This window comes from Cryptomeria japonica, chromosome 9, assembly GCF_030272615.1.
Source record: "Cryptomeria japonica chromosome 9, Sugi_1.0, whole genome shotgun sequence".
NCBI classification, from domain to species: Eukaryota; Viridiplantae; Streptophyta; class Pinopsida; order Cupressales; family Cupressaceae; genus Cryptomeria; species Cryptomeria japonica.
In genome coordinates, this window is record NC_081413.1 from 546,867,202 (window position 1) to 546,879,920 (window position 12,719).

Consider the following 12,719-nt stretch of genomic DNA (forward strand, 5'->3'; position numbering starts at 1 on the left):
TCCATAGAGAAAATATGTGATAAATACCTTTTATGCAAACCTTCACTTTAAAATTCCTTTTGCTTCTCAATTTCTTCAACGCACTATACACAAACTGACCCAAAAATTAGATATTTACCTTGTTCGGTGTGCCTAGGGTTTTGCCACCAAAACTGTCTTATCAAAGTGACATCATCCAATCTTTACAATTCATTATACACAATCTACCAAAGCATACAACAACAAGAACATAAACCACCTTATGCATCTCTTTCACTCGAGGGGGTATAAATAGATTTGTCTTTGAATCTACCCCTAAGGCAAAGCTACCAAGTTAATTTTCGGAGGAAGAAGTACTACCACTGGACTTAGGTGCAATAAACTTTGTTATTTATTTCTTTTCTCAAGCCATATAATTCTTCTTCTTAATTTCATTACATTTCACCAGAGCATTTTCATTCCTGCATTTGTTAGAAAAGTGTCCAAACTTCTTGCAATTGTAGCATCTTATTTTCCTCTATCCTAAATTCATCATATTTGCTTTACATCTATACTAATTAGCTTTGTGACCAAATTTATAGAATATGTGACAATAAAATTGAAAGTGCTTATTCATAAGTGATCCATTTATTCCATTCACAAACTATTTATAGTTTCTACTCATAACTTGATTATTGCAATTATTAGCCTTATGTCCAAAACTTCCATATGTAAAGAATTGAATATTTTGATTTAAATTGCACCTAAAATCTATAGCTTTATATAAAAATAATTGCATTGAAAACAATAACCATTGAATGATGAATACCTTTGAGCATTAGGTTGCCATATTGGAGGTTTGTTTACAACAGGTCCAAGATTCCAGACTTTGTTTGAATCTCCAAGTTTTTTCAAATCTTCCATCTTTCCTTTCCCTTTGCTTTTGTCAATCGAGCATTCACCCAAAAATTCTAATCCTTCCCCATCTTTCTGAGATTTTTGCATGGATAATAATTTGTCCAAAAATGCACTACTTTGATTGACTTTTGCTTTTGACTTCAGCTTCAATAACTCTTGTTTCATCTTCCCATTTTCTTCAGTCTTGAGATTGATTATATACTTCAAGCTTTCTTCCACCTTTCTATTTTCTTCAACCTTCAACTTTAGATTCACATTAGTCTCATTCACTTGCTTCATTTCCTTACTAACTTCTTAATGCCTTGCTTTGAACTCCTAGATCTGATATCTCAACTTCTTTACATATTCATTTGCTACCTTAACTTTATCTTTCAAATCTTCATTCTTAGATTCCACACTCTCTATATCTTCAAGGGTTGTCTTCAATTCTTCATCAAAGTTATATTTAACATCCATATCCATAGGATACATTAGCTCAAATCAAGATCTCCCTCAAGCGGTTAAGCTAGAAATAAGAGACCAAGCTTTGATACCAATTGTTGAACATACCGGATACCCGAGAGGGTGAATCAATATTCCCTAAAAGATGAAATAAACAAATTGCTTTCATAAAATGAAACTTAATCTTTTATATCCTTAGCATGACATAAAATATGCAACAGAAGCGAAAAGCATAACATCCACAGCCATAAGAGAGACACCAGATTTTTATACATGGGAAACCCAAATGGGAAAAACCGCGGAGAGGGTTAACTATCAAGATAATATAACTAGTTATATAGAATTACAAAAAGATGCTCACTTCTAGATCCAAAGGCTTCCGATAATGATCCAAAACAAGTCGAAGGTGATAAAAATGAAAAATACCAATAGTCTAATTTTTTGGTATTTTCTACATTTTAGTATATCGCATTTTCAGAGGTCTTTGGAGCAGAATTTGGGATCGAAAGTGTCATCGATCCATTAAAATAATAAGCTAAAGGCCATCATGTTAAGAGACTAAAATTAGTTTTCTTTGAATTATTTCCAACCATGTAAGCGGTTTTAAATTTTGAGTTATGAGCTGAAAGTTATGGTGTCGCCAAGTTGGGGTACCTAAATTCCTAGGTTTTGTTTTGAAATTTTGTAAATAATTATTTTTTTAATTTTGCAAAAACTCTTCATTTTAAATATGTTGGATTATAGAGACTATTGGAATTCCATGTTGATGTTAAAAACTAGATTCCAGATAATTAAATGTGACTTTTGATGCATACAACTCTGGTTTTCTGAGTTCTTGCTATTGTCCATTTTGTTAAACAATACTTGCAGGTTTCCGCTTACCTTGTATTGTTACGAATTCATTATTGAATTTAGATCATTGGTATCAAAGTTGATACACTCTTGCATGTCACATCATAAATGGTCTAGTTATCAGAGGTTGGGATTGGAGACACATAACCCATCAATTTATCTTCCCTTGAGGTGTAACCAACCAAAGATGGCAGACCCAAATATAGATCCTATTAAGGCCATGGTGGAAGAAACCTTGAACAAATAGAGAGAGGAAATGATGAGGCAATTCTCTCAAATTCTACAAAATCTCCAACAATCAAATGAAGGAGGAAAACCATTCAGTGCTCATACTCCTTTCAAGGTGCAGGTACATTTTGACATTCCAAATTTTGAAGGTAAAATTAATGTAGACATTGTGGAGGAATGGAAAATAAAACTGGATAGGTATTTTCTAGTGAATACATTTTCGAATTATGAAAAGATAACCTTTTGTCTCCTAAAATTTGAGGCACATGTGAAGCAATTGTGGGAAAACAAAATCATGTCAACGAATTTGGAGAATGGATTGAATGGACTAATAGGTGATGATCCTACATGGAATGAATTTGTTGAATTCATCAAACAAGAGTATTTTCTCGAAGACACGTATGAAGAAAAATATATGGAGTGGCAATTGTTGCGGCAAAAGAACGACCAACCTGTACAGGATTATACACCAATAACTTTCATGCTTTATCAAGAAAGCTTGGTATTCGGGATTCAAAGAAGCACCGGGTTTTGAAATATCATAATGGACTGCTTAGATACATTCAAACATAGATGTCCTTCTTGAATATTGAAACATTGGGGATTGCTTATAAGTATTTTGTGAAAATTGAGGAGAAGTTCAAGCAAAAGGGGAAGAAAGACTTCTTTACAAATAATAAATTCAAGGGGGAGAATAGCAACAAGTTTGTAGGAAAATAAGTTGTCACTAATAATTCTATTTCTCAATCACTAGTATGGAGCACATGAGCAAAAAAGACACCTAAAGATATAGGTATGTGGTGTGATATCCACAAAAGCTCTCAACATGATACAAAGGATTGCAGGTCAGCAAAAATATTTATGACAAAAACACATGAAGTAGAACAGGAGGCTATCATGTTTCCTACAAGCCCCTTCGAAAAGAAAAGTGGTGAAAGAATTATTGAAGCAAATCCTTATGCCACTGTTGCCACTATTAAAATTATACATCGGGAAGATGACGAGTGTTTGTTTCATTCGTAGATGTGGGTGAATGGCAAGGCCTTACACTTCATAGTTGATAGTGGGAGTCAAAAGAATATAATATTTATTGAAGCAGTAAAGAGATTGAACTTGATGACAAAACCTCATCCACAACCATACTCCATGGGTTGGCTGAGTCAAGGAAGGGACATTCAAGTAAACAAGTAGTGTTTCTTATCCTATTCCATCAAATCATTCAAAGATGAGGTCAATTGAGATGTAGCACCATTGGATGTATGTGATATGTTTCTCGGAAAACCATATATGTATCAACGCCAAGGTACATATGGTTCAAGGCCACACAATGTTATTGCTAGGGTGAATGAACAAAAGTATCAGATTCTTGAGGTAAGTCCTGCAAAATCTACTTCTTTAATTAGTGCAAAATAATGTAGATGTTTGATTTCCAACATTGGATCTTTTGTATTGCTCATGATACAACCTAAAGGGGATAAGAAAATCATAGGCACCCACAAAACTAGAACCACAACCACCTCTATTCAATAGAAACAAATGGACTCAATATTGACAAAATATCATAATATCTTTGTTTCACCAGCAGGGGTTTATGAGCACTGTCAAGTAAAGCATTCAATTGACATTATTCTAGAGACACTATTGCCAAATGGGCCAATGTATAGGAGGTCAATTTTGGAAAATTATGAGATCAAATACTAGATTGAGGAGCTGATTTAGAAGGGCCATATCCGGCCAAGTGCATCTCCTTATGGCAGCCCAATTGTTTTGGCGCTAAGAAGAAAGATGCACATGGATACTATGCAACTTTTTAGGGCTAAGTTCTTCACTAAAATTGACTTGAAATCTGGATACCACCAAGTACCAATTGATCCTATAGATGTTTAGAAAACTTTTTTCAAGTCTAGAGAAGTGTTGTTTGAATGGTTGGTGATGCCTTTTGGGCTAACTAATGCCCCTGCCACTTTCATGAGTATGATGAATGTTGTTCTCAGATCCTTCACTGATTCTTTTATGGTGATCTACCTAGATGACATACTCATATTTAGTAAAATGTGGGATGAGAACTTACAACATGTTGAGTGAGTACTTTCAATATTGAAATAACACAAAATCATTGCCAATAGAGAAAAGTGTTCTTTTGGTTTGGAGAGCGTTCAATATTTGGGTTATGTTGTGGACAACAGGGGTGTTCATGTAGATCCTACAAAGATTCAAGTTATCAAGGACTGGCCTTCTCCTACGAAGATCACATAGCTACGTAGCTTCTTGGGATTGGCAAATTTCTATCGTAGATTTGTGATTGGGTTCTCTCATTTGACATGGCTTATGTATCAAGTACTTAAAGGTGGTTCTAAGGAAAAATTTGTTTGGACATAGGTGCAAGAGAGAGATTCTGAGGGATTGATGAGAAATTTATGTTTAGCACCGGTCTTGGCACTTCCAGATCTGCAACAACCTTTTGAAATTGAGACAGATGTATCTAATTATTCTCTAGGGACAATCCTCATGCAACATGGTCATTCGACAGCCTATCATAGTGAGACTTTTTTTGATACAATATGTCATTACCCGACATATGACAAGAAGATGTAAGTAATTGTGCAAGCAAACAAATAGTGGAAGCACTACATTTAGGGAAAGAGTCTGTCATTCACACAAACCATAAACCCTTTCAACTATTATAAACACAAAGGAAGTTGCAGAATGATAGACATCAGAGGTAGTTGGCATACTTGTAACAATTTCACATTAATATTCATCACAAAAAGGGTAGCAACAATAAGACTACAGATTGTTTGAGTAGACCTCCAATTGTATCGTTGCTCATAGTGTTGGACTCTTGTGGACATGAGACAACAACATGACCTAATATGTATGTCGTGGATGATGATTTTGTTGAAGTCTACACCCAGCTGACACAGGGTAAGCGTCTTTCTAACTTCTAACTACAAAATGAAATCCTTTGCTATATGGGCCAAATATGTGTCCTAGCAAAAGAGAGGGAGAAGATGATATGGGAGGCACATTATGGTCTCATTGCAGGATATTTTGGGATTAGCAAAACTCTTTTTGTGCTTCAAAGGTATTTCTTTTGGCCCAATATGAAATATGATGTTTCTTTTTATATCCAGTCATGTGTATCCTGTGCAGTTACAAAGTCTGCAAATCGTAAGAAATGATTGTATATGCCCCTTCCTACTCCTGATAGACCCTGATAGACTATTTCCATGGATTTCATGTCTCATTTACTACCCACTACCAAATGTGGTCATCATTATGTGTATGTAGTGGTGGATAGGTTTTCAAAGATAGTCATTATGGTACCCTGAAAGAAAGGAGTTTATGCAGAAGACACTGCCAATCTATTCTTCACCCATATTTGGGTCCATTTTGGGTTACCATAGAGCATCATCTTAGATAGAGATAGCAGGTTTGTTGGAAAATTTTGGTTAGCACTTTGGGCAATGATGGATACAAAACTCACAAATTCAACAACCTTTCACCTATAGATAGATAGGAAAATAGAAGTAGTCAATCACATGAATATCCACATCCTCCATATGTATCACTCTCATCATCCTTGCACTTGGGATGAGAGTCCTCCATATGTGCATCATAGTTACAATCATGCCAACATCATTTGTAGACAAGGAGGTAGATAGGGCTTCCAAATTTATTGACAAAATTCATCATTTGGAGCAATAGGTCCATGAGATAGTGCAACAAGAAAATAAAAAATAGAAGCAACACCATGATGAGAATCACACACCACATCATTTTCAGGTGGGTGACAAGGTTTGGCTTCATTTTCAAAAAGAAAGACTACAAGGGCCGCATACAAAATTCCACCCTCTATGATATGGCCCATACACTATCCTCAAGAAAATTGGAGAGAATGCTTTTGAATTGAATATTCTACCATTTTTAGGCATTCACCCTTTTTTTAATGTGGAGTTGCTTCGTCCATATTTTCCACCATTATTGGACACTTTAGATGTTGTCGATATAATTCATGTTGGTGAATTGAACCCAGAGACCACCACTCCATTAGACAGTGATCAGATTGTTGATATTCACATGAAAACTTGTTGTGGCACACATGTTCCTTTGTATTGTGTTGTCCAAGTAGGAAAGCATCCACATCAAGGCAATTTGTTTACTGGTGAACAGATTGCTCAACGTTTCCCTCATTTGTTGCAACAAGTTAGTGCAATGGGCACCAATGCCTTTAAAGGGGGGAGGAATGATCTAGAGGCTTCCAAGAATGATCCAGAACAAGCCTAAAGGTGATAAAATTGAAAAATATCGAAAATCTAATTTTTTCGGTATTTTCTACATTTTAGGAAATCCCATTTTCGGAGGTCTTTGGAGTGGAATTTGGGGTCAAAAGTGTCATTATTCCTTCAAATTGATAAGCCTAAGGCCATTATATTAAGGGATTGAAATTATTTCTCTTCGAGACCTTTCCAACATTGTAAGCGGTTTTAAATTTTGAGCTATGAGCTGAAAATTATGGCCCCACCAAGTTGGGGTATCTAAATTCCTAGGTTTTTTTTGAAAATTTGAAAATTGTTGTTTTTTAATTTTTGCAAAGACTCTTCATTTCGAATCTATTGGATTCTAGAGACTATTGGAATTCCATGTTGATGTTTAAAACTTATTTCTGGATAACTAAATGTGAATTTTGATGCATACAACTCTGGCTTTATAAGTTCTTGCTATGGTCCATTTTATTGAACAATAATTGCAGGTTTTCGCTTACCTTTTATTGTTATGAATTCATTGCTAAATTTAGATCATTGTCGAAGGACTCACTGCCCAAATTACAACAACTCACTACCAAAAAGGCTAAGCACTACCAGAAAGAAAGGAAATGAACTGAGAAATTTGCATCTACACATGCATGAAATCAATTCCAATTGTTAGACAATACACCAGATGTTTGTAGTAGATCCAGTTAAGAAAATCTGCAAAACATACCACAATCTTTCTATTTCAAGCACCGTCACGCAAGATCAACCTCTTTGTTTTGTCGCTTACCACTTTTCTCTTCTCTTGCTTCATCACACTATCTTCATCCAAACTATCTCATACAAGTCCTCGCATACGTCACACATATCTCGCTCTTCATATGCTTCATTCATATTTTCTCTTTTCTTAAGCATAATATGATCATGTATATATATGAGTATAATAATAAGAATATTCATCAGGTTGGCCTTAACAATATTTTCCCAAATGATGTTTTCAAAGGTCAATTCACACGCTACAATCACCAGAGCTCAACATAAATACAATCTCTCAAGGTAGTCCTGACCCAGAATAAGCATATCAATAACATGCTACTAGAGTACCATGATTACGATTAACACAACATTATTAGGTTAAGGACATGAACAACTAATCAACAACAAATTTTCATTAGGAATCAAGAAACCAGAGGAAACCAAACCATGAAGATTGCATAGCTAAATATACTTCAGGAGTATGACATCAAGAGCAAGACTTTCGGAGCACCAAAATCATGAATACAACAATCATACCAAAGGAATTGTACTATCATATCTGCATCAAAACCGATTGCATGAGCGATTAGAGCACAAAACCAATTCCCACAACCAACACCAAATCCTTCTTATCAGGATATAAGTATCCTCATATTGTCAATGCATATTATTGGAATAATAAATACATCAACAACTAAAAACTATCATTTGCAACATACACACATATCTTCCACTGTTCTGCACCACATCATACATACCTATTTTCTACTGGTCTGCGCCACATCATACATACCTATCTTTCATTGTCCTACACAACATCTAGACCAGTCTGGATTACCGGGTTTGGCATCAATGACAACTAAGACAAGTATTAATAACATATATGTCGTATAAATGGTATGTCGTACATCTATTGTTATAAATAAATGTGCCCTTGTGTTTGTGTTGTGTACATTGGGATGATGCAAAGCATTAAGATCTCTCTTTTGGGTCTCTACCATGTTGACCCAAAAAGAATTTTATTTTTTCATCTTATGTGCTCTTCTTCCATTGTGCTCATAAATTCGCTACCTTTAAAATATGATGTCAATTTGATGCATTCATACTTGATATACATGATTTATCAAAAGTGCATACTAACCCCAGTTAGTGGATCCCTTGTGTGCTTTCTCATTATGTTTGTGACCATTGCCCTTGATTTTTCCTTTCTTGGGGGCATTTCATTGTGACAACCTGCTTGTCTTTCAGGATGCATATATGCTACCTTAAAGCTATTGCTCTCGTTAAGGTGTACACAATCACTTTAACGTGGGGACACACAATCTGTTCATTGTTACACTTTATGCACACACCATGAGACTTAGTTTGTACACTTTTTATCACACACCATGACATGTTTTGTACATGTTGCAATACCCATTTTACAATCAATTCAATTCACTTATTTAGATTACTTTGCAATATGAGCATTTTTATTTGCGATCTTTTCCATTGATTTTCAACCAATTTTTTCTTCATGACTCATAGTAAGCATAAGCTTACTAGGCCAAAATATTCAATCTCTCTTTTATCTTCATGTGTTTCTCCCTTTATTTTGATACTAGATAGATAAGATCCTAAGTCCTTGGGAGCTTGATGTATCTTGCCTTTTTTAATATCTTGATGAAAGTTTTTCAACTCTACTTTGTACTTTACTGAGAGTATGAACACAAACTCATACTCCCACTAAAGTGGGGGCTAGATGTAGCATTGTAAATTGTATCCCTATATAATTTCATCCTCGCCTAGGCCTCAATTTTGCATTATATCCTTTCATACCTTGACTCCACTTTGATTTAGCCCACACCAATCCAAAATCTACATTGTACCTTTATGAGACATTGTCCAAATTTGAGTCTTGATTGGCTATACCAAAACACCTGGGGGCCATGATCCCACGACCAAGATTCCCTAGGTGCCATGGTCCTCCCAAAAGGGGCCCAAATATGGACCATGCAATGGTCACAATTTGGAGGCGGGAAAAAATATTTGTTTCAGCTTGCTTTGAAATTTCAACCACGTTTGGTGTGATTATCTATTAAATCAAGCCTAAACCCCTCATTTTGAGGATCTCTCTACAAGTTTCCAATTGTACTTTTGCAAATTCATGTGAGCAAGCCCTTAAGTATCATCAAGGCAGTAAAGGAGGGGTCAAGTTTAAATTTCAAGCAATCATAATGGCATCCATGATCAAGAAGTTATGAAGATATTCTACATGACATTATCAACATTTGCATGAAGACTTAAAAGAAATATTCATCAAGGTATCAACTTTGAATTCAAGCATTTCAATTTAGATTTGGCCTTGTCCTAAAAAGCCAAACTTTCCAATTGTGTCAATTCCATGTCAAGTTCAATTTTGATTTAAATTCAAGGGTTAATTCCAAACTTGAGGTTTGACCTAGGAAAAACCCAATAAACATCAACATTTCTCTTCTTTTTGTGTGGAAGTGACAAATTTAGGAGGCACGAACGAAGATTTTAACAAAGATTTTCACGATGATCATATTTAACATTTGTAGGAGCGAAAAGTGGAGGACCAAGTCACCCAAAACCTCATGGCCCCATGAATTTATGACAATCTTCTGCGAACATATTTTGAACGATATTTTTATTCTAAAAGTTTTATGTTTGTTTGCATTTGACAGTTGGAGGACTAGGTCACCCAGAGCCTCCTAGTCTTGTACTTTCAAACCAAATTTGTTGTCACAAATATCTCTTTATTCCTTCTGCTCATATTTAGCTTTGTGTCTACATATTGTGTCTGTAGCTTACTGTTTATGTTAATTTATGTAAAATTTCAATCATTTACCCTAGATCTAGCATTCAAATTACATCATTAGTTGTATTTTAAACTCAATCAAAAGGGAAACATAATCCAATCATTATTCATCCCTCTTCCTAATAGAACTGGGGTTGAATCTATTTGGTTCACTCTCGCTTTCAATATTTTGGGAGGAAAAAGTGGATCTTCTAGTTTACATAGCTTAACTTGTGAATACCCTATTTCCTCACCTTTATAGTTATGTATGAGGGGTAGCTTAACTTGGCTTGATGATAATTTTTGTAATAGATGAATTTATGTGTTGTTATTGATGGCACATATATACACACACATATGTTCACATTATCATAGTCATCTTAGTTAAGACAAACCGGTACTACTCCTAAGTCTTTGTATTGCAAACCGGTATCATTTGTATAGTGAAGTCCAACCGATTTGAAGGTGTCTAACCAATATATGCTGGAATGACAATTGGTTTTCGTCATTTTCACTAACACCATCTTGCAGATACTACGGAGATCAACAAAGAGTCAAATGGAGGACAATTGGTCTATGAGTTTGAAGAGGTTAACTATTAACCAGTATCGGTGTTCCAAACGGTTTCACTAATTTGGTGGTAATTTGTGACGTGTTATGTAAGATTGTCCAGATACACCGAACCTAGGAAATTGTGATGAGGTTCCTGAGCCAACATGAAATCTAATGTCTATAAAATAGCATTGTGACGAACTATTTTGAGGATGCGAGATACAAGTGATGAGTCGATGCGATTTACTAAAGGAGTTGCAGAGTATGTCAGTGATGAAGTATTGAGTGAGCAGAAGATGATCTATACAAGCAAGATGTACTATTTATAGATCACACCACCTGTTTTTTCCTAATCACTGTACAACAGTTAAATCCCCTAACCGAGTAAGCTCTAACAAGCTTCATTGTACAAATCCTCTAACCAGGAGATCCATTAGTTTGGGTTTGAAATCCTCTACTAAGGTTACTCCTAACAGGGTACTACCTTTAACTGCATATAGCTCCTAATAGGGCTTTGGGATCTTTAACAGGATTCGCTCCTAGCAGAGCACTTTGTAGACCTTAACCAGCCAGTTACCTATTACCGCATATAGTTAACTTGTGAGTCCCATCTCACCGTGATTTTTACCAGTTGGTTTTTCCACGTATAAACACTTGTGTTATGGTGGATGTTTTACTTGTTGTGGATTCTCTTATATCACTTTGGATTGCATACATAGTTTTGAGTAAACTGGTTAATTATTTTTACCAGTCTGTGTTTGAAGTGGTATTGTTTTTGCTGACACTGATTCACTCCCCCCCCTCTCCGTGCTTTATAAGTCTATCAATTGGTATCAAAGCCTAACTTACTTAAGGCTTAATCACTTGGAAGGAAACCCTAAAGCCACTATGGGAGATATGAGTTATTTAGAGATGGCTCAAGTGCTTGATGCAACCAAGGAAGAGATTAAAACCCTTAGGGTTAGATTTAAAGCTTCACAAGTTAAGAGGAGAGAGTTGACTGAGAAACTATTGAAGATCTTTGACAACAATTCTTTAGATGAGGCCAATATTGATGTACTGGCTGAAGACGTGGAAAAACTGAATGGTGAAAATCTAAATTTGAGGAGAGAACTTGAAGCCCTAACAATCTATATGAGCCAAGAACTTGAAGCAAGAAGGGCAGCTGGAGACCTAATCAAAGAGAGAAATCATGAGATTTCCAAGATCAAACAAGAGAATGCAGCTTTGCATGAACATTGGCATGAGGAGAAGGAAGAGAAGGAAGCTTTACAGTTAGATCTTGAAATGGAAAGTCTCTAAGAGAGACTCTGACAAAGCACAATGAAGATCTTACCAAAGAGCTTACTGAGGCTAATGGGAGGCTTGATAAATTCAATAAGAGTTCTTCTATGCTGGATGAGAAGATCCAATCTCAAAGAATGAAAGGTGACACATCTGGACGTGGTTTCAATACATCTGAGAAAGGAGAATCTTCTGGTACCAAGAGCAACATGCACAAAGGTAAAACTGCTCTTGAGGCTAAGAAGCCTATCGGTAAGAAAGCTTTCAAACCTGTTTGCTTTATCTGTCACAAACCTGGACATACTGCTAATATGTGTAGAAGAAGACCTAATGGGAACACAGGCTATAATGCTAATGCTAGATATGTGTCTAGAAGATTTGAAGGTCATTGTTATACATGCAACATGTATGGACATAGATCAGTTGAATGCAGATATGGAGCAAACAATCTAGCACCTCACATGAATCCAATACCTATTAGTGACTGGAGAAGCACCTATGACAACCGAAGAAACATGAACTGGAAGAAACCCTATGTGAACCGGTTCGGTCCATATGAAATGGAAAAGGCAACAAATGTGATTTGGACAATTTGCAATAATTATGGACATGTGGCTATAAACTGCAGAAGGAGAACTGGAAGAGGTAATGCAGGACCTTGGAGATCATCTGGGATG